The 26760-nt window shown below is 40.7% G+C and overlaps 1 long non-coding RNA gene across 2 annotated transcripts in view; it reads left to right on the forward strand.

Annotated features, from left to right (window-relative positions):
- The window catches only part of LOC138159986 (uncharacterized), an 80350-nt gene that overhangs the window by 51578 nt on the left and 2012 nt on the right, over positions 1-26760 (forward strand). For both annotated transcript variants that reach the window (XR_011168037.1, XR_011168038.1), the window contains one exon: positions 14427-14663. This is a non-coding gene — a long non-coding RNA (uncharacterized lncRNA). The remainder of the gene's footprint in view (positions 1-14426; positions 14664-26760) is intronic.

A 26760-nucleotide genomic window follows, 5' to 3' on the forward strand; every position in this document is an offset into this window, starting at 1 on the left:
TTTCTGACTTCAGGGCTGGCATTCTATCTACTGTGCCACCCAGCTCGCTTTCGCTCTCTCGGTATATATATATATATACATACATACATACATACATGTATGTGGGCACCCACACATGTGTACATACTTTATTCATTTATGAATATATATGCATAAACTTACATATACATACATACAATTATCCCTTGCACATCTTGGGTGTTAAGGGTGTGGGACCCCTACAATCTAGAAAATCCATGTAAAAATTTTGGGCTTTCCCTTCATACCAGAGAAGAAGTCTGAATTGTTATGGTATTAAAAGATAAAATATATCGATATTATATAATACTATACATATATTTTATTAATTTCTGAGTTTCTAACCTTTTTCTGCTGGCCTTTGTAACTCTCTCCAAATTCCTATTTAATTTCTTATTCTGACCTGCTATATATTGAAACTGTGATGGGGAAAGTAGAGATGTGGAAGGGCAATACATACAAATATATATATATATATATATATATACATACATATATATGTACACATGTTATATGATCAGATCTAGAGTCAGAAAGGTCTTCAACAAGAAATTCAACCTCCTCATTTTATCCATGAGGAAACTGAGGCCCCCAGTGGGTCACTGACTTGCTTCACATATTCATGCAAGGGAAAAAGAGGAGTTGTAATGGAATGAGGAGGGAGAAAGAATTACACAATTGCACAATTGTTAAGTGTCCAAGGAAAAATCAGAACTCGGATGTCCTAACACCAGTTCTGGGGATCAGACTACAATACTCCCTGTTGTCTCATCTGTCAGAACATAAGCAGCTTTTGATTAGGGATTGTTTCATCATCTTTGTATTCTTCCTATCTAGTACTGGACCTTGGCCACAGTCAGGGATTAAGAGATTTTTTTTTTATTGATTTCATCTTTAAAACCACCCTGTGAAAGAAACAATTTGAATATTGTGGAAACACAATCAGGATAACCCAGGATCTGGCAGATTCTACACTAAGGGATCGAAGGTCTTGGAATATGATATTCCGGAGGGCAAAGGAGCTGGGATTAAAACCAAGAGTCACCTACCCAGCAAAACTGAGTATCATGTTTCAGGGGAAAATATGGTCATTCAGTAGAATAGGGGACTTTCAAGCATTCTTGCTGAAAAAAACAGAGTTGAACAGAAAATTTGACATTCAGATACAAGAAGCATGAGAAGGTAAACAGGGAAAAGGAATCATAAGGAACTTATTAAAGTTGAACTATTAACATTCCTACATGGAAAAACGATAATTGTAACTTATGAAACTTTTCTCAGTAGTCGAAGGGATTAAATATATATATATATATACATACATATATATTTGTGTATATATGAGGGTATATGGGCATATGAAAACATATGTGAATGTGTGTATATATGTTTACAGGTATACATAGATAGAGGGCACAGGACCAATTTAACAGGAAGGAATGATACTTAAAAGGTGAAATTAAGAGGTGAGAGGAATATAATGAGAGGAGATGGGGAGAGACAGATTGGGGTAAACTATCTCATATAGAAGAGGCAAGGGAAAATGGTTACAATGGAGGGGAAGAATAGGAAGGCAAAAGGGAATGGGTCAACCTTATTCCCATTGAATTTGGCTTGAGGAGGGAGTGAAATACACACTACATAGGGTATCTCACCCTCCAGGAGAATAGGGGGGGAAGGGTATGATGGGGGAATGATGGAAGAGCGGGCAGGCTGGGGGAGGAGGGAAGTTGGAAGCACCCACTTTTGAAAATAGACGGGATCAAAGTAGAGAATAGAACAAGTGGGAGGTGGGATAGGACGGAGGGAAATATAGTCAGTCTTTTACAATATATCTACTATGTTATTGTTTTGCATTAGCCACACATGTACAACCTATACTGAACTGCTTATCTTCCCAGTAAGGGTGGGTGATAAGGAAGGAAGGGAATGAATCTGGAATTGAAAGTTTTAAAATCAAATATTCAAATATATATACATATATATATATATATATATGTGTGTGTGTATATATTTACATATATACTATTATTAATACCATCTTACATGTAATTGGGAAATAAGACATACAGGCACTGAGGCATAGAGATCCACTGGAAAAGTTGAAAGGGGTATGGGAGAAAATATGGGAGAGAGCAGATTGGAGGAGGGGATATCCTGTGGGACTGCTGTTTTGGGGCAGTGGGTAGGGGAAAAACGGGGAGAAAATTTGTAACTCAAAATCTGGCAGAAACGAATGATGTAAATCAGAAGTTAATAAAGCATTTAAAAAAATAAATAAAATAATAATGATAATCATAAAAAAACACTTTGTGAATTAGATGAGCTATTTTTATCTCCATTTTACAGATGAGAAAACTGACACTAAGAGGGGTTATAGTAATTGACATAGCTAATAAGTATGTGAAACCAGCTTCCCTGATGCCAAGGCCCCCCTTCTGCTGGTTATGCTAATGCTGCCTGCCATGAATGGAGGAAAGATCGAGGCAGAGGAAGGAGGGAGGAGATAGAAGCAGGGAGGCAAAGACAGACAAAGAAAAAGATCTTCAAGCATATTAAACAAGTGTATTCATTACACCATGAAATGTATTCTTCTCTTCTGTATCTTCAATGCAAAATAATTCTCACTTATGGGCCAGCGCTAAGGAATCTCAAAATAGTGCCAAGCAAATTCGAATGTTCATCAGTTAAGCAATGACCAATATGAAGTCAGTGTAGAGTCCTAGGAGGAACACAGAAGGGACTCGGAGACATTCCAAGGCCCTGTGGGAAGGAATAGGGCTCTTTTCATAGAGCTCGAAGGCCCAGCTGACACACCATGACATATCTAAGAACTGGCCGCAGACCGGTGAGTAAGGCCACAGCTGTCTGATGAAGTTAGAGCAACACTCCCTGCCCCAGTACTGGGCCCTGACCCTGTAGCCACAGCCAATGGCAAAGCCAACTTGGGGTTTTCTGAGCACAACTGCACACCCAGGTTTGCTGTTGGGTCTGGTGTCAGCAAGTGGCTCATATTACACACTGAAGATTTAAGGAATTAAAATCTGAGGGCGAAAAAGTCTTTCTTCAACCACTTGTCCTCCAGTCTTCACTAGATAACCCATAAAAAGTGACTGGGAAATTTCAGGCGGATTCATTTCCCAGTGGAGAGACAGGGAAGGATAAGGACAGCCATCCATGGTAAGGTTTGTAGAGTCCCAGTGAAACATGTCTCAGCTGTTGTGGATTCTTGTGAGCTGAAGGGCCTTCAAGCAGAAGTCTAAATTTAAATATGGGGCCCCAAGTTGGAATTTACAAAGAGCTCCAACCCTCAGGCTGTGACCTCATGGAAAGGCCCAACCTTTCACCCTTCAAAACCTTTCTGGTTACAAGGAAGTTTGGTCCCCAGTATGCTGTAGACTGAATTTATGTGGTGATAGACACCAGCCTTGCCTGTTAATAGGGGGAGGGTATGGGAGATATGTCAATGTGTGATTTCCCATATGTCATCTGTAATTAATGTGAAGTCTAGTAGTATCAAAGTCATGACACTTGGAAGTGAGTGTGGGGAAGAAAAGAGGGGAGCCTAGTTTAATTTTGCTTCTTGCCTGTCAGCAACATCTGACTAATGGGGACAGAAGGTAGAAAAAACCCTGGTGGGAGAAACCTGAGAGGGCTCAAGTTTGGAAAAATAGAAAAGAAATCATCTTTGCGTTCCATGCTGGAAAGAATGTGGTAGTGGTGGTGATGGTGGTGGCATAAGACCTTAGCTCTCTTCAGTGGCTTTTTCTCTCAAGAGGATAGAGTCTGAGACCAGGCTAGAATTTGAGGATTGTTCATCCAACTTTTAAACAAAGGCAGACAGAAGCTACAGAAAGTGTTTTAGGCCAATCCAAACTGAGTGAATGGGTTTAGATAAGAGACAGAGACAGAGAGATAGAAATAGAGAGAAAGAGAGATACACAAAGAGAGAAAAAGAGAACAAGAGAGATAAAGACATAGAAATAAGAGAGGGAGAGACAGAGAGTCATACACAGAAAGAGAGAGAACAAGAGAATTAAAGATGAATGTAGAAATACAGAGAAAGACATCAAGAACCTACAGAGACCAGAGACCAAACACCTTCTGGAAAGGAGAGAGAAGGATGTATGTAGCTGAACATGTGGTCTGAAATCCCAAGGGGAGAATTCTTGTAGTGGAGAACAGGCAAATGTCTCACTCATCTAAGACCCCAGGGTAAGAATAGGACTTCACATGCTCATGTCAAGGGAGAAAGGGAAGTTATAATGGAATAAAGAGGGAGAAAGAAGGAATCAGGGAAATGGTGGTTTCCAGAATCAAGGGCTAGCTAGAAGAGCAGATTCTAAGATGACTGAAATACTGAAATCTTTGCCAATCCAATTCATTCCCTTGCGATTGAGGTAACAGAATGGACTGACTCTGAGGAATGATCTAAAAGAAGGAAGGTCAGCCAGGAAGGACACATAGAAGGGTGGGCACTTCCTGAAAAGGCCATGTAATGCTGTGATTTTTCCTGGGTTTTTTAACCATACTCTGCTTACAGGACTCAAAAGTCTTCAGCAGGATGGTCAGTTTTAGACAGGTTGAGATCTGCTCCCTTGAAGGGAATACCTACACGTGGTAGGAATCAATGTTTTGAAATATTTAGGTTGCTGTTTTGAGGGAGCAGGAGACAACTTGGAAGTCAGCTTTCTTCACCCATAGGTGAACTAAATATGAGGAACTCAGTCCAAACAAGGGAAATGGTAGTGGTAGTTAAAAATCATTAGTATGATTTTTACTTGTATGTCCAGTCTAAGGCTTACCAAGGAAAGCAGTGACCCGACTCAGCAGGGACTTGGTGAGAAGTATATGTTTTCTTACAGGCCCTGGTACATGGAAGTCACCTTCTGTGTTCTTCCACCCTCTCCCCATTCTAGGTACCCAATGTCTTCATGTCCTTTGAAGTCTCCAAACCCCCACCTCAAAACCATATCTCAGGAACCAATCCAATAAACTCATTAAATGAATGATGGAAGAAGTTTAAATCACAAGCCTTTCCAGGGATATTTGCATTTAACTGAAAATTAAGCTTTAAGGTGAAAAATGAATCTCTAATTCAAGGTTTCTTAACCTCTTTGTGTATATCATTTGGACAGTCTGGTGAAGCCTGTAGTCTTTCTCAAAATAATGTTTTTAAATTCATAAAAATCCATAGGATTACAAAGGAAACCAATTATATTGAAATGTAGTTATCAAAATTATATTTTAAAGAGCAGGCTCCCCCAGTTGAAGAAACTCTGCTTTAATTAAAGAATTTTAGGCATTGTGACTCCAGTGGAGCACATATGCACACATATACTTACACACACACACGCACATATATATGTGCTTTGGAGACCTATATATATGTATGACCATGCAGCTATCACCTGATAGCTATACATATGCAGAGATACAAATGCATTATTGATGGGGTATATGATTTTACTTTGGCTTTAATTTGGTTTTTATTGTAATTGTTAAGGCAACCTTACTACCATCTTTGAAACCATATGAAGTAGGTGGTTTATGATCAGGGATGTGCTGGTATATATCTAACAATTGGCTCTCTGGAGGAAAAAATTGTGTAGGACATACTCAAGTTTAATCTCAATTGTTTACATTTTCTTCATCACTTTCTTTAAGTCTAAACAATCAAAAAAATGATAAATCAAGCCCTGGTTTATAACTTTTGCTGATTTCTAATGTTTAAACGTTCACACCATAAATTTAACAATCAGCTTTTGAAAGACATCTCCAGCGCAAGAAAGTTCATCCCTGACTACAGACAACAGTGGTATAATGGAAAGTGTGCTGAACTGGGCATCAGTCAATCAATTGATCATTCAACAAATTGTCAAATTATCCCCATACCCTAGGAGATCTGGGATCTGCCTCTAACTCTGTGACTATAGACAAATCATCTTGATTCTCTTGGCCTCAGTTTCCCCCTTTCTAAAATGAAAGGGTGTGAATAGAATAGATGATCTCTAGGATCACTTCTAACATTCTACAATAACTTTAAAAACTTACAGCTTTACTCTTCCCTGATAAAGTGATGTCCTTGATAAAGTCATATGTCATTGGCACAACTCTAAAATGGAGACAGTGTGAAGTAGTTGAAAGGGCCCCAGAACTGGATGGAGTTAAAGGCCCAGAATCCAACAGTAGCTTTGGCACTGGACTACCTCTATGACCTTGAGTGATTCATTTAACTACTCTGGACCTCAGTTTCCTGACCTGTAAAATAAAGGAATTGGATTAAATGTCCCCAAAAGCTCTTTCCAAGTCTAAAATCCTATGGGGATGATTTATCAGTCATGATTACGGTCATTTGAGGCTCTCTGGGGAGAGGAATAGAAGGAGAAAAATCTTCCCTGGAAGGTGAACTGGGGAAAAAAAAAGAAGGGAAGGCAGTTAAGGAGGCTGTGTGGCAGCATCAGTTAAGGTAGAACTGAGGAGTAATGCCAGGCTGGGATTTAGAAGACCTGACTCAGATGTACCCTAACTGTGTAATCTTGGGCAAATATTTTGATCTCTATCAACCTCAGTTTCCTCATTTGTAAAATGGAGATTGGACTCAACCTCTGAGGCACCTTCAAGTTCTAAATGTATATTTTGAGAAAGTCTGTATTAGATGGAATTGGTAGAGTCATTACTGGTAAAAAAAAGAAAGTAACATATGAATTTTCAATATCTTATGGGAGAAGGGAAATAGAGAAGGTTTAAGAAAGGAATGTTGGCTTGGATAGCTCCCTTGGAAGACCACAAGATGGCATCTGTAAGCAAGGACAGCTTGGTTGTTCCTTTTTCCAAGATGTAGAAGGGGGGGGGTGAGGGGTGGGGAACTAATCTCCCCAAATTCATAAGTAAGGGATGCTTGAAAATCACATGTTTGTAACCTAGAAGGTATCTATATTTAGGTGATTGGGATCTAGGAGCAGGACACGGAATCTTTTCTCTTCAGCCCTGAGGGTATAAATTAAACCACTCAAAAAATCCCTAACCATTTCTCCGTGTTTGTATGTGTGTTTAGGAAGGGATGACTGAGAATTTCTAAGGGGAGGATGGATACTAAATTTTGAGTGGGCAGAGGACTTAGGAAGGGAGAAGATGATACTGTTATTTTAAGGTTGATTGTAGGGCAGTTTCTGCCAACAAATTCTGGTTTCCTCCTTGAACTGTGATAATGTGAGTCCTATAGCTGTTTCTGGTCAAAAAGAGTCAGAAAAACATCCCTTTCTGTTTTTAATCCAGTTTGGTCTCTCTCAGTCCTCTTGCAATCATGGTCTTAGGGACATATCTCCCATCTCCAAATGGGAATCTTTTACTCCAGATGTGCAATCTCCCTTTTCCTTCCCACCCTTGGCTTCCTCCAAGGGCCTCTCCCCATACGGGGCTTTCTGCACACATGCTTCTAAAATAAACTGCCAGTTTCGACATAATCGCAGATCCCTCTGCAGAACACAGGTTCTGGACAACAAAAATAACTAAAAAAAAAAAAAAAACCCAACCCCAAACCCAGCATTGCAAGCTCTTCTTGCTCCCTCCTTTAAAAAAATACAAAGTCAGTATCTTCTCATAACTGCAGCTGGTTTCCTGTGTAAACTAAAACCATGTGATATTCCATAAATGCTTCCAGCGCTAAATTACAGGAAATGAAAACCATCGTGGAAAAGGAAAGCTTCAGAATATATTCCCAGATCAGATATCATTACAGCTACATTTCAATCTGATTACAATTTGGATGCTGGGGAACATACCTGTCTGGTAATTAAAGTGACTGATAATGGCTGATAGAAGGCAGGGCCACTCAGGCCTAGTGCAAAAGGCCATCATAAATGTTTCCTCAGCTCAGGCAAATGGGACCAGCGACCACACCAACAACAAGGTTCCTAACAGCTTTTTAAGGGTTTCTAATGTGAACAAAGATTAGAAAGGGGAAGTCTTTGTCTATGCCCCCTTCACAGAGGGCAGGTTAAGACCTCTCCACATTATTAAATTGGTAATGGCATCCATATTCATGACACTCAATTAACTATGAATACACACACTGTGGACTTCCATTCACTCTCCCCTTGGGCAGCACAGCCCAACCATGACTCAGAAAGGGTACTAAGGGAGCTGAATCCTCTCTGAGAGGCTTCAAGAGCTAGCTAGCCTGGGCACATGTGTTTAAGAAGAGATGGCGGCAAATGTGCCATTCAGGCAATGAGAATTAAATGCATCATTTGTCTTGGGGTAGGGCTTGCAACAAGTGTTTAGCATAGTAACTACTGGCCCTGCTTCTGGTCCTTGTAGTTAACCATTGGAAAGGTCTCATTACTCCAAGCAAGCACTCCCAAGTCTTGGTCTTATATCTGTTTACTAATTTCTTTGGGGACTAGCCATTTTACGAAATGTGTTTCACCTTTGTTGATTTCAGTTTCAGGGTTTAAGGATGTGCAGGTGCCTGTAGTAAGTGGTTTCAGAGTGAAAAATATAGGACCAAGCTTGTTGCCACAACCCTAGAATGGACAGAAGACTGGAATGTTTGGACAGTGATAGATTTAACATAGACGTCATTCAATAGCCTGTGATATCATATTGACAGATTTAAAAGGGAATTTTAATAATGGGGGAAACAGAGATATGTAGTACTCTAGTAGCAACCACAAGTTTATATAGGGAAGTCAGGCATTGCACAAAGAATAGAAACCACTGTTTCTGACTGCCTGAATCCTGGATCCCATGGTGTCCCACCACCCAGGTCTATTGAGCCTTCCTCTGGCTTGGCAGAACCATGATGCTAAGCATAGTATGACCCTACTGACACCGACATTCTCTGCTGTGGTCTCCAGACTGTTAACCCAGCTCTAAGCATGTCAGAAAGACATTTTGATGAATTAAAAAAAAAAAAAGCATTCTATAGAACTATCCAAATGTTACCAGTGAATTTGCAAATTAAATCTTTTTTTTTTTTTAAGATGGATTTCCCTAGGCTTTTTTCTGATAGACAAACAAAGGAAATGTTTTCTCCCTGAGACCACTGCATAAAATGTTTGCTACACTCAGTTCTCTGACGCATCCCCAAGAAAAAGGCTGGGGGGGAGGGGCAGGGATCAATGATTAGAGGATCAATTACAACAGTGCACCTATCTATGCAATCGCTATTCCATATGCTCACTTTCTCTTAATGCAGTGGGTGAATTGTGAGTAGAGTTCTCAATTAGATATTTTATAGAATGGCTTTACAATCTGGACTGTTTCTGTAGAGAACAGAACCTTATGTTCTCTTAATGGCCAAGCATGGTTCCAGAAAGTTGGAGCGGCATTTGGTTTTGCAATTTATTTAAAGGTAGTGTGTATGTGTATGTAAATGTATGTATTTATGTCTGTATACATGAACATATCATGGTTCTCCAAGATCTTGGAGATCTGGAATTCCTGACATTTCATGTGTGTGCTAGAAAAAATTAGCACGCATGTGACATAGAATTTCAAGTCAGCAGAAAACAGACTCTAAAGAAGGTACTAGACCAGTCATGGGGTAACCCTTAGCTTATTTTCCCAGTTGGAACCTGAGAGGATCAAGCAGCATTTACCAGAGATCCCTGGCCTTAGTATATTCCCTTCTAAACTCAACCCTGGGCTGTTTCCTTGGGTCAAGGAGCACATGTATTTCTCTTAGTTAACTCACTTGAATTTTTAAAAAGACCTGATTTTGAACTACCAGGATCATAGAATTTGGGGCTGGAATATACCTTAGAGATCATCAGTTTGATACAATGGAAAGATGATAGATTCCAAGCTGGAGGCTTTGAGTTCAAATTTAATCTCTGCTGCTTATTATCTGTGTGAATTTGGGGGCAAGTCACTGAATCTCTCTGGGTCTGTTTCCTTAATTGAAAATTGAGGGAGGCAGCTAGGTGGCACAGTGAATAGAGTACCAGCCCTAAAGTCAGGAGGACCTGAGTTCAAATGCTGCCTCAGACACTAAACACACACACACACACACACAAAACACACACACACACAAAGACCTTGGGCAAGTCACTTAACCCCAATTGCCCTACATTCCCCCCTCCAAAAAGCAAAAAAGAAAATTGAGGGGATAAACTGGCTACCTTCTAAGGTCCCTCCCAGCTCTAAAACCTATGATCCTTCGTGATCTAGCCCAATCCCCCCATTTTACAGATGAGGGAACTGATGCCCAGAGTGGTTCAATGACTTGCTCAAGACACTGCATGACAAAACCAAAATTAGAACCCAGGTCCTCTGGCATCATACCCAGTGAGCTTTCCTCTATACAGTTATCCCTCCCACATTGTGACTTTCCCCATGGTTGTTTCAATATATCGCGGTTAATGAGAATTTTAGGAGAGTTTTGCAGAAATCACAGATGACACATGAAGGCCAGTAGATGACACAGAGCCTATGACCAAATACTTAATTCAAATTTTACAATAAGTTACCATAAATACCCCATTAAAGAAAAAGGAAAACGTTCAGACTTATCTGGTAGGAAGGGAGGGCCAAAAAATTGTATTAACCCCCATGATGTGGAAGGGATAACTGTACTATGGTGCCTTTCCTAGACAAGCAACAAGATTCAGGTATCTCCTTACCTTTCTCCTTCCTCTTTGCCGTAGAGTCAAAACCACTGTTAACCTAGGACCTACTATTTCCTTGAATGCATAAGGGGCTTCTGATTCCTTTCCCCCCTATGTAGAAGGGAAAGGTAACATATAACTCTAATAGATAAAAGCAGTTATACAAGGGGGCAGCTAGGTGGCGCCATGGACAGAGTGTTGGGCCTAGAATCAGGAAGACTCATCTTCCTGAGTTCAAATCTGGTCTCAGACACTTACTAGCTGTGTGACCCTGGGTAAGTCACTTAACCCTGTTCACCTCGGTTTCCTCATCTGTAAAATGAAGGAAATGGTAAACCACTCCAGTATCTTTGCCAAGGAAACCCCAAATGGGGTCACGAAGAGTCAGACACTGAAATGACTGAACAAAGTTATACTAGAAGAAGATTGTTACAAAAAATCCTAAACTACTCTATTCCCCCTCAAACCTCCCCACCCCAAAGGAAGTAAAACAAAGGCTGTAGGTCTTTATAGGCTGGTCTAGCCTCTTCACTCCCCTCCCCAAGCACTCCCAATCCTAAGGGAATTGATTGAGCACTAGAAGGCTCCCCTCCCGAGCCACCCCCACACTCATCTTCAACCACAAAGTGCTATTGGATGCCTGGGCAAGGGTAAGGAGCAGAAATGGGAGACATATCGCCATGGTGATTCTGCCCTGGTGTTCCCGGATCCCTTCCAGGCCCCAGGGCTTCCTTCCTGACGTGTTCATTTGCAGAATCAAAGTGAGGAGTTTTCTCAGACTTCAGGCAGCTGAAATCGAGAGGTTTGGGGGGATTCACCCAGCCAGCTACCTTGAGGACTCTGTCTAAAGGAGGCCCTTTGCCTTTCCAAGCTCCAGATGGGGAGTGTGCATTAGCACATCTGGAAAGGAGGAAGACATAAGCTCCATCACCAAGAAAAAAAAATACAGTAGTAAACTGATCAATGGGAAGCATCTTTTTCTTTTACCAGAACCAGATGCGGATGCGTACCAGAGAGAAACTGGGGGACGGGAGGAGGAGAAGGAAAGGCAAAGGTTAAAAAAATACACCGTGAATTTTTATTGCCATGCTTGTCAATGGAGTGGAGTTTATAAATTCAAAACCACAGCCCCATCCAGATTGTTCAGGACAGCTCAGCTGGGTCTAAAAGCGGTGGGAAAGAATGGAAGTCAAGAGCTAGAAGGGGCCAGCCAGTCCCACCTCTGCGGGAAACTGAGCCCCACAGGCCAAGCCGTTCTCAAGGCGACACAGGTAGCTAGCTGCAGACTGAGTTGGGACCCAGGTCTATTGAATCTTGAGCTACTGGCTCATTCAGGGGTTGCACTAGTCCCTGGTTTGTGTGTAAAAGTACAACGTACACAGAGAAAGGACTAAAGAGAGACAGCAAAAAGAAGAGAGCGGTGCTGGGTAACTATAATGATCTGCCTTGGCTTCTCCCCAGCCTCTTTTCCGAGGTGGAGAGCTAGTGGGTGTGGAAGAGGGCAGGTACTGGGTCACAGACCCATGCGTGGCTTGCTTTGGCTAAACTGCTTTCTGGCCCTCCTCTTAATAAAATCTTTGCTACTAGAGATGGCTTGCTGGGGATACGAGCAGGGTGGGATGTGTTTGGAAATGGAAGTAACAAAAAAACAAAAGATATTGATACAAATGAGACTCTGAAAAAAATGTGCTGCCTATGGATTACTGCCAAATAATCCTTGTGGTCATCTGGCTGTATATGGGGCTGATTAGGGAAGAAGGGTGTTGTTCCTGGCCTTTCTCTTTCCTAGTCATCCTGTCTGAATTTGAATTTGGTATATTAGCAAGGCATTGAGGGCCTTCATTTTACAAATGCCCAAAGATTAAGTAAAATCTAGGCTTTGTGTACTCAGCTGCCTACTTTAGCCATCCCATAGGCTAGCTGATATTCCAAGGGATGCTTGGCTGAATGGAGGGGTGGAACTGGAGGGGGAGAGGGAGAGGAAGAGAGGGAGAGGGGAGAGGAGGGAGAGGGAGAAGGGAGAGGGAAGAGGGAGAGGAGGAAGAAGGAAGAGAGAGGAGGAGGAAGGGGGAGAGGGAAGAAGAAAGGAGAGGGGAGAAGGAGAAGGAGAGGGAGGAGAGAGAGAAGGAAGAAAGAAAAGGGAGAAGGAGAGGAGGGAGAAGAGAGAGGGAAGAGAAGGAAGGATAAGGGAGAGGGAGAGAGAAGAGAAAGAAGAGGGAGAGGGAAGAAAGAGAAAGGAGAGGGGAGAGGGAGAAGGGAGAGGGAGAAGGAAGAAAAGGGAGGAGAGGAGGGAGGAGAGGGAGAAGGAAGGAGAAAGAGGGAGAGAGAAGAGAAGGAAGAGGGAGAGAGAAGGAGAAGGAAGAGGGAGAGGAAAGAAGGAGAAAGGAGAGGGGAAAGGGAGAAGGGAGAGGGAAGAAAGAAAAAGGAGAGGGAAGAGGGGAGAAGGGAAAAGGGAGAGACAGAAGGAAGAGGGAAGGAGGAAGAGGGAGGATGTTAACCCTTGATTAGCCATATGTGGATTTTCCACAGCAAGTGCTTAAATCCCAAACTGGCTTCCTGTTTATCTGGACTGCCTCTCCCCACCATCTGTGCTCAGAGGACAAAAACTCATTTTGATATTGACCTGTGCAAAAACAGAACGAGGAAGACAAATCTAAAGAACAGATATAATCTTGTTACAGATTCCCAAGTAAAAAGGAAAGTAGGCAGTTTGGGATTATTGACTCCTCCATTAGCATGAATAACCAAGAGTGGAAAAGACTATCATCACCCAGAGGGATCCGAACACCTTTAGCATTTTCTGTCTGCATTGCTCATTTTGTAACAATGTTGTCCAGGTCTATCCCCACCTGACTGGATAAACAAATACCATGAAAATTCTGTGTTAGGTGAAACACTATTGCCAGAGGCAGTTATATAGAAGTCATGTGTCTCAGGCTATCAGTACCATGACGTTAATAGCAGAGCTTCATGGCATCATGGTTGTGATTTGGTCATGATGTAGAGACATCATTTTAAGCTGCCTGGCTGTAGTATTTGGAACTGCAATATTTGGAGAGGTTCTCAACTTGGTACAATTGATTTTTTTTTTATGCTTAAAATATGTGGGATTACAAAGACCTTTCTTTGTATCCTCAGCCCTTAGCACACTGGTATATAGTGGTAGGCGCTTAATAAATGCTACTTTGACTTTGCAAAGGAAACCAATTACAGTGAAATAGTTAATCTCTCTCTCTCTCTCTCTCTATCTATCTATCATCTATCTATCTATCTATCATCTATCTATCTATCTATCTATCATCTTTCTATCTATCATCTATCTATCTATCTATCTATCATCTATCTATCTATCTATCTATCTATCTATCATCTATCTATCTATCTATCTATCTATCTATCTATCTATCTATCTATCTATCTATCTATCATCTATCTATCTAAGTTTCATGGGCCTCTGATTAAAAACCTTTTAAAATAAGAAATGGTGAAAGGTCTGGCTGAAAACCATCTCATATGAAGAATGACTGAAGCAAATAGAGGTATTTAGCCTTAAGAAGACTGAAAGGAGATAGGATAGTTATTTTCAAATGCTTGAAAGATTATATTTTTCTGTTTTGATCCAGAGGGTAGAATTAGGTCCAACAGAGAAGTTATAGACGAACATTTCAGTTCAACTGAGGACTTGCCAACAATTTTATTGTCTAGCTATAAAATGAGCTATTTATAAAGTAGTGAATTCCCTGTCCACACTGAATTTTTTAAAGCTACTTTGTCTTTCTATGTATTTGTAACCCACAGCTCAAAGCCCATTTGAACTTTCCTCATTACTGGAAGTTGATTATTCAATACTCTTCACCTATGTGAGGGATAGACTTGGTCAGAGCTTGAGAGAGAAGAGAGATCCTGGTCTTCTGGCTTCCAGCTTCAAGAAAGAAGAAATGAAGTTCCATACTCTCTTCATGTTCCTGAAGGGAGAGAAAGATCAAGTCCTCGTCCTCAGCTTACTAAACTAAATGCCAGGGAACTTTCCTTTGGGTAAGTTCTAGGAACCTTTCTTGGTTGAGTGGAGATAGTTCATTCACTCTATGTGCTGTCTTGCATATTCTCATCTGTACACTGTCTCTGATTTCTGTTTGTTATCATGTTGGATTAATGGGTTTATTTGAGATTTGCTATGTTTGTTCATGGTTGAATTGTATTTAGTTGAAAGGTAGTAAAGCCTTGGGTATATAGCTTGGGGTACTACTTCCCTGTTAAGGGATAGTGATTAGGAGCTCAGTTTGAACCTAAAAATGATTTCCTCTCACCAGACTAACAATATTTAGTGGAGCAGATTTCTTTGAGTAGGGCAGAGTGGCCAGCCTCTGGTATCAGTCTCTTCTGCCTCCTCTCCTGGCAGGAATCACAATTTCACTTGGAGAAAGGTACACAGGAGTTTTAGAAATATTTATTCCTGCCTCCCTGAGAGCCCTATCTAGACAGACCTATGTGGACATACCTACCTGGGCAAAACACACCATATCGACTCACATATGTGTCCTAATTCTTTCACCAAACGGCAAAGTCTTTAAAGGCAGAGGTCATATCTTGCATCTCGTATTTTGCAATACTTTGCATAGGGAATCAATCTTCAGAGACAGCAAATATGTTTGTTCCTTCTAATGATGTATGCACATCAAATATGCCTACATTTTCAACATCTATAGTCTCACCTCAGCCCAGGCACTAAGTATACTGGAATAAAGAGAATGTTTCTTGGTTTTGAATCAATATTGGGTAAACTCAAGTAAGAATCCCAGAGCCTGATTGGAAAGAAACTGTGGGAAGTTTTGTACAAGAAAATGATAGATTACACTATATTTATATAGACAAGGCAAAACTGAAAGCAACATCCCCAAGGCTGGGAAAGTATTTCCCATCTTAACTCCTGGAATGACCTCTTCAGAAATCCAAGCTTTCTTCAAGGCTCTATAAAAATCCCACCTCCTTCCCAAAGCCTTCCTTTATTATCCCTTCTAACTTTTGACATAATCTTGTCTTATGCTGGTCTCTGTCTACTTTGCCTCTTATTCCCAACTAGTCTGTAAGTTTTTCAAAGGCAATGAGGTATCTTCTGAATCAGCAAACAGTGGTGTTTGGGCATACTGTCAATCTGTTAATTTGGAAATAAACTTGAAGTAGCTTATCTGACTCTAAGTCTAATGGGATCAATGGAATAGGGCAGGAGTCAGTCAGAAAACTAAGGCCCAGGGGCCAAATGCAGCCATAAATGTAAAAACATTTCTTAACTCTTGTTGCACCAAAAGGGGCAGGGACATTTGACCAATGGGCCATAGTTAGCTGACACCTGCAATACAGGGCTGTTTCACTGACATATTGATACACTAAATATTTTTTACTACAACATTGTGGCAAAAGTTCCTAATATATATGGTCATCATTTAAGATAGGTCATAAATTACTTGATTGGGGCATAGGCTGAACTAGAAATTTGCAAGTAAATAAGGGAAACTTTCCAAACGATTGTATGATGTCTGTAGCCCCTGGTCACTTCTGTCTGCTGCCTTCATTTTTTATTCAATCACTGAGAGCAAAATGAAGAACATGAATGGGGCAACTGGAAGTGGAACCAGAAAGGCCTGGGTTCTAATTTCACTTGAGTTACTATTTTAACTAAGTGACCCTGGACAAATCACTTCACCTCTGTTAAGAAATCTTTGGATTTTTTAAAATTGTAAAATTGGGATAATGATACATATAGCATTTATCACACAGGATTGTTTTGAGGATCAAATGATTTGAAACATATAAAGTATGTTCAGACCTTAAAATGCTATAAGAAGGTCAGTTATCAGTCACAGCAGCATTATGATGATCACATTGACGATGGTGATAGTGGTGATGATGATGGTGATGATGATGATGGTGATGATGATGGTGATGATGATGATGGTTATGGTGATGGTGGTGATGATGGGGATAATGATGCCATCCCCAGCTTAAGGGGGTCTCCTCACCACAAGAAGATGCCAACTCTTAGATCATACAGAATCAGGATCCTGAGTGTGAGTTTGACTCTAGACTTTTCTCTCCCTCTACTGGCTTGTTGCCTCCCACCCCAGAGTGACTCCAAGGGAAATCTCTACCACAAAACTTAGATATGGTTTGTGCATAGGATCTCCTCCAAAAGGGATCCCTTTTGAAAAGGTAAACATTGTACATCATAGGTATCAGAGATAGAACGGCAGTTTTATTTCCTTTACCACTGAAAGTACTTGGCATAAAACACTCATAAGAATGCATGAAAAGTACAAAATATGTAAAATATCTCATTTAGCCCATTGTATTCATCATACTCCTCTCCTCACCCCCGCAAAGGTTAAGGCCCTCTGTGGGAATGTTGAATGGGTATTTTACATTTGCCTTGGCATGTACTTTGGCATTAAGAAGCAAGTGGCTAAGGATTCTGGTTCTCCTGGGCAGGCCCATGTTTTTGCTGTCATGTTATTGTTACCACCATTGTCACTGGGAGCAAAAGGAGAGGAGGTATGGAAATTACTAGGTGGAACAGTAGATAAAGTAGATAAAGACCTGGAGTCTGGAAGATCTGAGGCAAATCACTTAATTTTGGTCTGCCTCAGTTTCCTCAATTGTAAAATAGGGATAATAATAATGCATATCTTTCAGGTTTGTTGTGAGAAGCAAATGAGATAATATTTGTAAAGTGCTTACACAGTTCTCAGCAAATAGTAGGTGCTTAATAAATGCTTTTTCCCCCTGTCCCCCCCATACCTTTTACCCATCTTTCTGAAAATATAGGGGAGTGAAAATATTGAATTCATCAAAAAAGAGGCAGGGCCCAGGGGGAGATGATAAACTCTTTTCTACCTCTGTTAGAGACTACAAAAGGAAAAGGTCGTTTCCAACTCCATCACCATTACAATGACACTATCTCTTATTCATGGAGACACATGGAGTCTAATCAGAATCGCTGAATTGCTGTTTCAGCCTCAGAGCATGTATCCTCTAGCACTGAGTTAGCACTCACGTTCAGCTCTATGGGAAATGCCACTTTTTGATGTAATGCCCTGTAAGATCATGAAGTGAATTGGGGGAGGGAAATTCAATTGATTAAGGGTTCTCTGATCAACTCCCTACTCAAATGATAGTTATTACCATTACTACTAAAGGTCTAGTGGCTTCAGTATCCAGCTTGGATCCCTTCTTCTGCTAGGGCCAGCCCCCTGACTCAATTTGGGAATTGAAACTGATCATCTCACTTGAACAAAACAAATCCACAAATTACTCTCCCAGTGCCCCCATCTCCCTCTGCCCAACTTGCCAAGACAAATTCAAGATTCCATCCAAAATTTTAAATGAGGAGAGAAGGGTTGTGTTAACTTAATGCGTCACAGAAGACGGGGCTGAATGTGCTGACCAAATTTATTCTAATAACTTGGAGGAGAAAATCCATATTGCAAATCACTTTAGTTTGGCTGTGTAAGAACTATTTATTCCACAAGAACGGCAGTGTGTTCATCATTTTCATTCTCCTTGAAGCCCCATGAAATGGCACAGGGAAGAATTAAGAAACTTTTTCCCCCAGTCATAAAAGAAGGCCAGAAGGGAATGAGTAGAGACATTGGAATTCTGTTAAAAAGACTGATTCAGAATGGGCCTCTTGGGCATTACATCTAAATGAACTCCATGTTCAGCAGCATATACCATTGGTCTTCTCCTCCCAGGGAAAGGAAAGAATCCTGCAAAGACAGGAGTTCTTGAGCTCTAAAGAATGGGCAAGATTTGGATAGGACAGAAAAAAAGGAAGGAAGAAAGGAAGGAAAGGAGGGAAGAAGGAAAGAAACAAGGGAGAGATGAAAGAAAGAAGAAAGGAAATAAGAAAGAGAGGGAGGAAGAGATGGATAAAGGGAAGAAGGAAGGAAGAGAGGGAGGGAGAAAAGAGAAGGGGAAAGGAAAGAAGGAAGGCAGAAAAGAAAGGGGAAAAGAAAGGAAGAAAGAGAGAAGGAAGGAAAGAAGGAAGGAGAAAAGGAGGAAGAGGTATGATGTTTTCATGGGACAGTGAAGAGTCAGTTCAGATTAAAACAAAAGGTGACTGTTTCAGAGTGGTGATTGGCTATAAAGATTAGAAGAGGTGAAGATGAGTCTCCCTGACTTCAGGCTGGGTGATCTATCCACTGAACCACCTAGCTACCTCCCTACCTACTAAATAGGGTTGTTGTAGTGATCTGATGCAGTAATAATGGATATGCAAGTTCTTTGGTTATGCTAGTGCAATACGGATGCTATTACACTATCATCTATCCAGGCCACCACATGAGAACAACTCTGAGCCAGGGGGAACAAAGGAACTCAGAAAGGGATAGAGGATATGAGGTCAGATCTCGTTTTCATTTCTTTTTTTCTTTTCTTTTTCTTTTTTTCCCGCTTTTTGGAGGAGGCAGAGCAGGGCATTTGGGGATAAGTGACTTGCCCAAGGTCGCACGGCTAGTAAGTGTTAAGGATCTGAGGCCAGATTTGAACTCAGGTCCTCCTGACTTCACGGCTGGGGCTCCACCGAGCACCTAGCCATCCCGTAATCCCTTTTTCAATAATGAAGTAGATGAGGGAGTCAAGATAAAAGCTCTTCTTTTCATCTTTTTTTCCCTCCCTTTAAAAGGTACAAGCTCTGTTCAGGCTTCCTCCCCTCCCAGAGCTCTTTTCAACCCAGAAATCTATTTTCAGTTTGGCAGTTTTTGTTTTTTTTTACAGGGCTCTAATAAGTGAGTTTTCACACCATGACCAGCCCCAGGCCCCACAGATTCAGTAGAGGCTGTACTGAGTGGAACATGCCAATTCAGAATGTCCGAGAGAGATCCATAAATGAGGAATTGGATTGCCGGTAGTAGAGAATTATTGAGTCCACCCATACTCCAAGCAAAGCCTGTAACTTGTGTGGGGTGACGGGCCCCAGACAGAGTGCCAACAGCAGGCCTGGGGCCTGCTTTCCCCACAACTTCATAGTCAAGCGAAACCCTCACCCCCTTACAGCCTCTTTCCCAAGGAGCAAATTTTCCTCCTTAGGGTTCATGATACAGAGACCACTTGTCTAGAAGAACACTCATTTCAGGGAAACCAAAAAGGAGGTATTGCTTTTCACATTGTCTGCCCTTAGATTAACATCAGTGAGAAGCCAACTGCATGAAGGGCAAATGGTGTTTGGATAAGTGAGGATTATGTCCATTGAATTCTTTCTCCTTCTTTAGAGGAGGAGGAAGGGTTGGGGGAGGGGGCAAGCGTTCATTTATTCAGTATGCTATGTGTATGGATATGCCTCCAGATGTCACAGAATTGCTAAGAGAAGCAGAGAAAACAAGACAGAGAGAGGATTGCAGGGACTTATTCAGTTTTTCTGCTCTAATTGATTGGAAAGCTTTCTCTATCACCATGGATGAAGGTTTCCCCATTAAGAAGAGAACTGAGGGGCGGCCAGGTAGCACAGCGAGTAAGAGCACCGGCTCCAGTGTTGAGAAGATCTGGCGATCGAATCCCCGGCTCAGACACTTAGCACCCACCCAGAAACACCCGTGTAACCTTGAGCAAGTTATTTAACCCCAATTGCTTAGGGGCGGCCAGGTGGCTCAGCAGATAAGAGCACCGGCTCCAGACACTCAGCACCACACCCAGAAATAACTGGCCGTGTTACCTTGAGCAAGTTACTTAACCCCGATTGCTTAAAAAAAAAAGAAGAGAACTGGAATTTTCATGACTCCATTTTACTGGCAAGAAGTGGTTTTTAACCCTCTACTACCTAGCAAAAGTGACTAGGATGACTTCTCATTAAATATATCCAGAGATAATTATGGTGATTTGGGTCCCTGGACTTTCTCGGTGAAATTTTAGGGACTCACTAACCTCCCTGGCCATACCATTACCTAGTTAAAAATTTGAAAATTAAAAATTTATTCTTTAAAAAACTTCCTTCTATATCTTTCCCAGTTACAAGCATTTATGTGATTCCCTTCCTCCAAACAACAAGAGAGAAAAGAAAAGCCTCATAAGAAATCGGCATCATCAAATGAAGCAAATGCCCCCATTCACCAAGTCCAAAAATGGTTATCTTAATCTGCATTTTTAGTCCATCATGTCTCTGGCAGGAGATGGTTAGCATGCTTCATCTTCAAGCCTTTGAAATCAAGGTTTGCAATTGCTCTGGTCAGAGCCCTTCAGAGTTGTTCTTTATAATGTCATTGTATGGATCGTCTCCTTGACTCTGTTCATCGGGGAATCTACTTACATTCATAGAAATTTTCCCAGTTTCCTGTGGAACTATCCATTGTGTCATTTCTTGTAGTTCGATAATATTCCATTAAATTCATATATCATTTGTTTATCATTTTAGCCATTCTCCAATAGGTGGGAAGTCCCTTAGTTTCCGGTATTTTGCTACTATAAAAATGAACTGCTAGAAATATTTTGTATGTATGGGTCTTTTCCCTTTTTTTGGAAATTCATTCTCAATTTAGCCTAAATTCCTAGGCAAGAAGCAAAATAAGCCCTGAGAGAGGTCATATATTTATCTTAATCAATCACGTCCATCTTTAGTGAATGAATTTGTAATATCCTTTCCCAAGGGCAAGTTGTAATAAGGATAGGGAACAGGACAGAACAAGAGTGTACTGGGTGCCTAAGAGGAAGCAGAAGGAAGAAGGGGGAGTTTAAAGGGATCGGCTTACTTTCCACGGTTATGAGCTACAGTTCCATTGACCCTTCCAGTCGTTCATTTGGTAGCCAATATACAATCCTTTTGTTTTAAGGGCAAAAAATGTTACAGCACAAGGAAAATAGAATTTCTTCACAATCAACAAATAAAAAGCATTCATTAAAAATGTTCATTAGTAACCACGATAGCATATCTCTTTCAGTTTTGCTAATATCTTATATATACATATGTGTGTATATGTGTGTGTGTGTATATACTACCGTCTTCCTCCCATTGCTGTCACAGTCAGTCTTCCTTTGTAACAAAGAACAAGTTAGGCACAACTGACCAACAAGTGGGGCCTCTTCTGATAGCAGTGCATAGTATGTTACATTCGTAATCCTGCGCCAAGAAGAGAAAGGCATGTTTCATCTTTTATTGTCTGGGACCAAGATCAATCATTGCTGTTCAATTGTTTGATTGTCTCGTTGTTTCCTTTCATGCTACCGCAGGCATTATTCTCTTGGTTAGCTTTACTTTACGCTGCCTCAGTTCATACAAATCTTCCCATGTCTCTCTGAATTCCTCATACCACAATGGGTTTTTCTGAGTGTTACAGTATATAGCATTAAAGCTAGCATTATTTCCTTTTACTTCTTTGCATTTGGAGCCATTTTATTAAGCAGTAAGTTAAAACTATATTTCTTCTTTTTTTCCAGTTAGATGGTAACAAATCACAGATTCAAAACTGTGTGAACAAAGAATAAAATGAAAGCTCCTTGAGGAGAAAGACTGTTTCTTTTGTGTTTTTGTATCCTCAGTGTTGAATACACTGACTAGCTCATAATAGGTACTTCAGAAATATTTTTGATTGATTGCCGATGCCTATAAATGACTCTTAAAACTGTTAAGGGCCATGCAAATATGTGTCATTATTATTGTCCCTCTTACCTTTCACAACATTCTAAAGCTGTCATTTCTTTTTTGGTTTCTTTCCTCTTTCATGGGCACCCTTGATGCTAATCTTAATCAGCTTCCCCCTATATCAGACTCTTGTATGTATGGCAAAGACCCAGCCTCTGATTTTTGCCTTGGGTCTATACCTTCACAGTGATGGTTTTCTGCAGAGAGGAGAAAATTCCTGATGGAGATGGAGTGTAAACTTTAGGATAACAGTATGAGTGGAAGAAAGAAGGCATGTAATGTTTTCTGGGCCAGCAACTAGAAAAGTCTGACCAGAATGGAGCAAGAATATGGAGAAGTGGTGGAAAGTATGGTTATAGTATGAATATGTTATCCTAATATATTATCATGAATAATAAACAACATTTTTTTAAGAAAAGCTATTTATATAGCACACGTCTACACAATATTAAGCCATATACTTTATGAGATCAGTTCAATGAATAAAATCCTTGTCCTTTAGAAGCTTGTAATCTAAAACAGCAATTCTTCAATAGAAATAAACATAAAAAGGATCAGACAGGGAGAAATACAATTATACAGGCATCAAACAATATAACATAAACCAAGTAATCACATCCAAAGGCACTCCTATCCTGGGTTTGGTGCAAACTGGGAATCTGACATCTCTTACTGATTGGACTACAGAAACTGTAAGTTTGGGTAGTTAATTTCCAGGGTGTATAAAGTATTATCAGCAGGTGGTTCTTGGGAGTGGTGCTCCTAAGAAATTGCCTTGGAAGCTTCTGATGAGACAGGAAGTCAGTCAGGAGAGGATGCTGCTTTGCAATACATGAAATACTCAATGAATTCCTGAGGAATATTTAGTGTTGGACATCAGGGGATGCTGAGGAAAGTACTATTGTGTACCAGGAAGATCAGGGTGGAGCAAAGGTCACAGGGTATACTAGTAATGGTGGAAAGGAAAGGTCCAAAATAGCTTAGAAGTAACATGTCCAAAGATTGTTCTATATTCCATGTTCTGGTTTAGAAGAATGGTGTAGATGTGGCATGCAATGGTCCTTGCAAAGTATTGCTGGGCCATTGACACTTTTTGAAGGCAAGGGAAAAACTAGGCATGGTGGAATGCCTGAAGGATGGAGTAGGAGCCCAATTCCCATTTGGCACATTGGGAAACAAGTGAAAAGGACTACAAGTCTTGATGCCCATTATAGGTGATAGAAGAGTCCAGGGGTAGAACTGAAGTCTCCTGCCCACTGAGCTGGCACAACTTTGATTCAACCACAGTGCTTCCCATGATTAAAAATATACCAGAAATAAACAGGAAATCTTGAAGGACAGGGTGGATTCTGAGGCTATGTGATTTTTTTACTCAAGGAGGGGGCAACAGTAGATGGATGACAATTTATTTAGTGCTTCAAAGATCTGTAATTTCATTGGCAAGGGTACTCCTCGAGCCGAGAAAGACTGTAACCTCTCTGTGCTTTAGTGTACTGATTTTGAGGCATTGTTTTTAAAAAATGAAATCAAGACCTGTGGTCTCATCAGCATAGGGAGTTTCTGATATGGAAACTCCCTGTACAAATGCAGACCATTTATAACTTAGCTTTACAGAAATTCCAGGGGACCTAGAGAGCTTTGATTTGCCCAGGTTCACAAAGCTAATATGTGTTGTACATGAGACTTGAACCCATAAATTCTTTCCTCTGAGAATGACCTTCTGTTACTTCTTTTTGAGAGTTTCTATGGTGGAAAAATTCATCATCCTGAGGCAAAGCTAAGGATGAACCTTTAAGAACTTCACTGGGCTGGTCCTCAGGCAAGAGTCAATCCTCATTGGGCCTCTAATCAAACCACCTTTATGCTTAGTATGACTTGGCAGAATTTGCTCTCTACTATTACCACCTTTGTGAACCTAGGGTCACCTTATTAGATAAGGCAGGACTTTGGTGGAGCATGATACTTTAATAAAAAGCAGCTATCCAATTATACATAAATCTATAGGCCTCAATTTACTCCTTGGTAATGTAATGGCACAGTGGATAGAGTGCCAGGCCTGGAAATAGAAAGACTCATCTTCCTGAGTTCAAATATGACCACAGATTATTATTAGCTGTGTGAACCTGGGCAAGTCAATTAACCCTGTTTGCCTCAGTTCCTCATCTGTAAAATGAAATGGAGAAGAAAATGGCAAACCTCCAAAGTGGGGTCATGAAGAGTTGGACATAACTGAAACGACTGAATAAAAACAACATGAGGGAATCTGAATGGATGACTTCTCAACAACTCCAACATTTGTTATCTCTGATAGCATCTAGGCTTTCCATGAATAATCACCCAGGAGCATAGGGGCTTGAAGGACAGGCATTTAACCTGACAGCCAGAAATTCACTATTTCATCACCTAACTTCAACTCATGGGTTAAATGTCTTTCTGAAGAATTAAAAAACTGCCCATCCTAGGAACCCAAATCAAAGAACATTGTAACTAGAGCCATCTTGGGTTCAAATCCCACCTCTGAGACTTGTTCCTTGTAGAACCCTGGGAAAAACATTAACTTCTCTCCATCTCGGGTTCCTCATCTGTAAAATGAGGGGGTTAGACAAGATGGTTTGTGAAATCCCTCGCCACTCAATATATGATCATATAATCCTTATTTCAATACAGGTCTGATTCCATTACAACAAATATGCTTTTTAAAATCTATAAACAAAAAATATCCACATCCCCAGATGATGACCTAACCATTCCACACCATTTCGATGTCCATCTGTAGTGCCTGTCAAGAGATATGTACTGACGGACTAAGTTAATGGGCTGCCCACCCAACCACATGTCATTGTCTGGAAATAGGCCCAGAATCGAAGAGATTGGTTGCTTTTGGAGAAGTGTTGAACACTTTTCACAGTCCCAAGCTGCTCCTTGACATGTAACACTCTCTTTCCAACATCAGTATTCTCTCCATGATGTTAAATGTCAGCAAATTCTGGAATATCACAACCTCCAAAAGGCTGAAAACTGACCCAAAGGACAGAACAATGCATCCTGAATGAATGCTGGCTGTAGCAGTATGTGAAGAAATGTAAAAGAGAAGTATCTAGGAAATGCATCATTGGGAAAGGAGGTGGACCAGGCATCCAGGAAGAGGGAGGGATAACAGACAGACATCTCAAGTTCTGCACTGGTTTACATGGAATGTTAAAAAAACACACCTTAGATGAATCTATCCAGAATGTTGGATAGATCCTCTATGGAGAATCCGTGGGAAGAAATGGACAGGAATCACAAGGCAGGAAGATATGGATATGGTGGGCTTGGCATCATTGGAGGTCATGCCCAAATTTGAAAGGTCTCAGATCCATTTAAATATTCATGATAGAATAGCTACAAATTACAGATCCTTAGAATTAGTGAAAATGGGATCTAATTTATGCCAACACTTATTTTTAATCCACAAGAACCCTAGAGGTTTCATGCAATTTAACCTAGAAAAAGGATAACTAAAAAGGTGACAACCCAGAATTGGGGACTGATTTAGTTATCTTTAATCAAATTCAGAGCAGCTAACTGGGTACCCTAATTTGAGTGAATACTACATCAGAATAATAATAATAATAACTAATTGAAACAGAAACTTTGGTGTGTGGAGGTAGGGGCAGAGGGCAGAAAACCAAAACTGTGATTTCAGCAATTAGGGTGTTCTTGCTGAGGACCTTCCTCTACCAGTGTAACTTGATACCTTCTCTGAAACTTCTAGTTTTTAGACAGTTCCACTATGGAGCCCAGACTCAAGCTCAGGTCTTCTGATTCTAAATCCAGCACTTATTCTACATACCTTCCTGGCCTGTGTTGGTGCTTTGAGAAATCTATATCAGTACAATATATCAGGATGACACTTGGTTTGTTTTTTCCTATACTTCCTGAGGTCTCCCTTCAGTTCAAAGGATGGGCCCTGCAGAGAAGTTGCTTAGGTTCAAGATTCTCTGTAGATTTGTAACCACTAAAACAACCCATGAGTCACTACAAATGAGTTTTCCAGAGGACAAGATAAATTCAGAACAAAGGCTAGATTATACCTGATTATTAGCCATGTAAATTAAATTATTCCTTCATTAACCACCAAAGAGCTCAGGGACTCAGGATTTCCTTCCTTACTTTCTTTGTTCCTTTTTTCCTTCTTTCCTTCCTTTCTTTCCTCCTTTCCTTCCTTTTCTTTCTTTCCCTTCCTTCCCCCCTCCCTCCCTTCTATCTCTCTCTTTCTTTTTCTTTCTTTCCTTCCTTCCTTCCTTTTCTTTCTTTCTCTTCTTTCCTTCCTTTCTATCTCTTCTTCCCTTCCTACCTTCCTTTCTTCTTTCAATCCTTCCTTCTCTTTCTTTCTCTTCTTTCCTTCCTTCCTATTTCTTCTTCCCTTCTTACCTTCCCTCCTTTCCTTCCTCCCTCCCTCCTTCCCTTCCTCCCTCCTTTCCTTCCTTCCTTCCTTCCTTCCTTCCTTCCTTCCTTCCTTCCTTC

This window comes from Petaurus breviceps, unplaced genomic scaffold (assembly GCF_028583685.1).
Source record: "Petaurus breviceps papuanus isolate PSGF00001 unplaced genomic scaffold, PetGlider_PUasm1.0 178, whole genome shotgun sequence".
Lineage (NCBI taxonomy): Eukaryota > Metazoa > Chordata > Mammalia > Diprotodontia > Petauridae > Petaurus > Petaurus breviceps.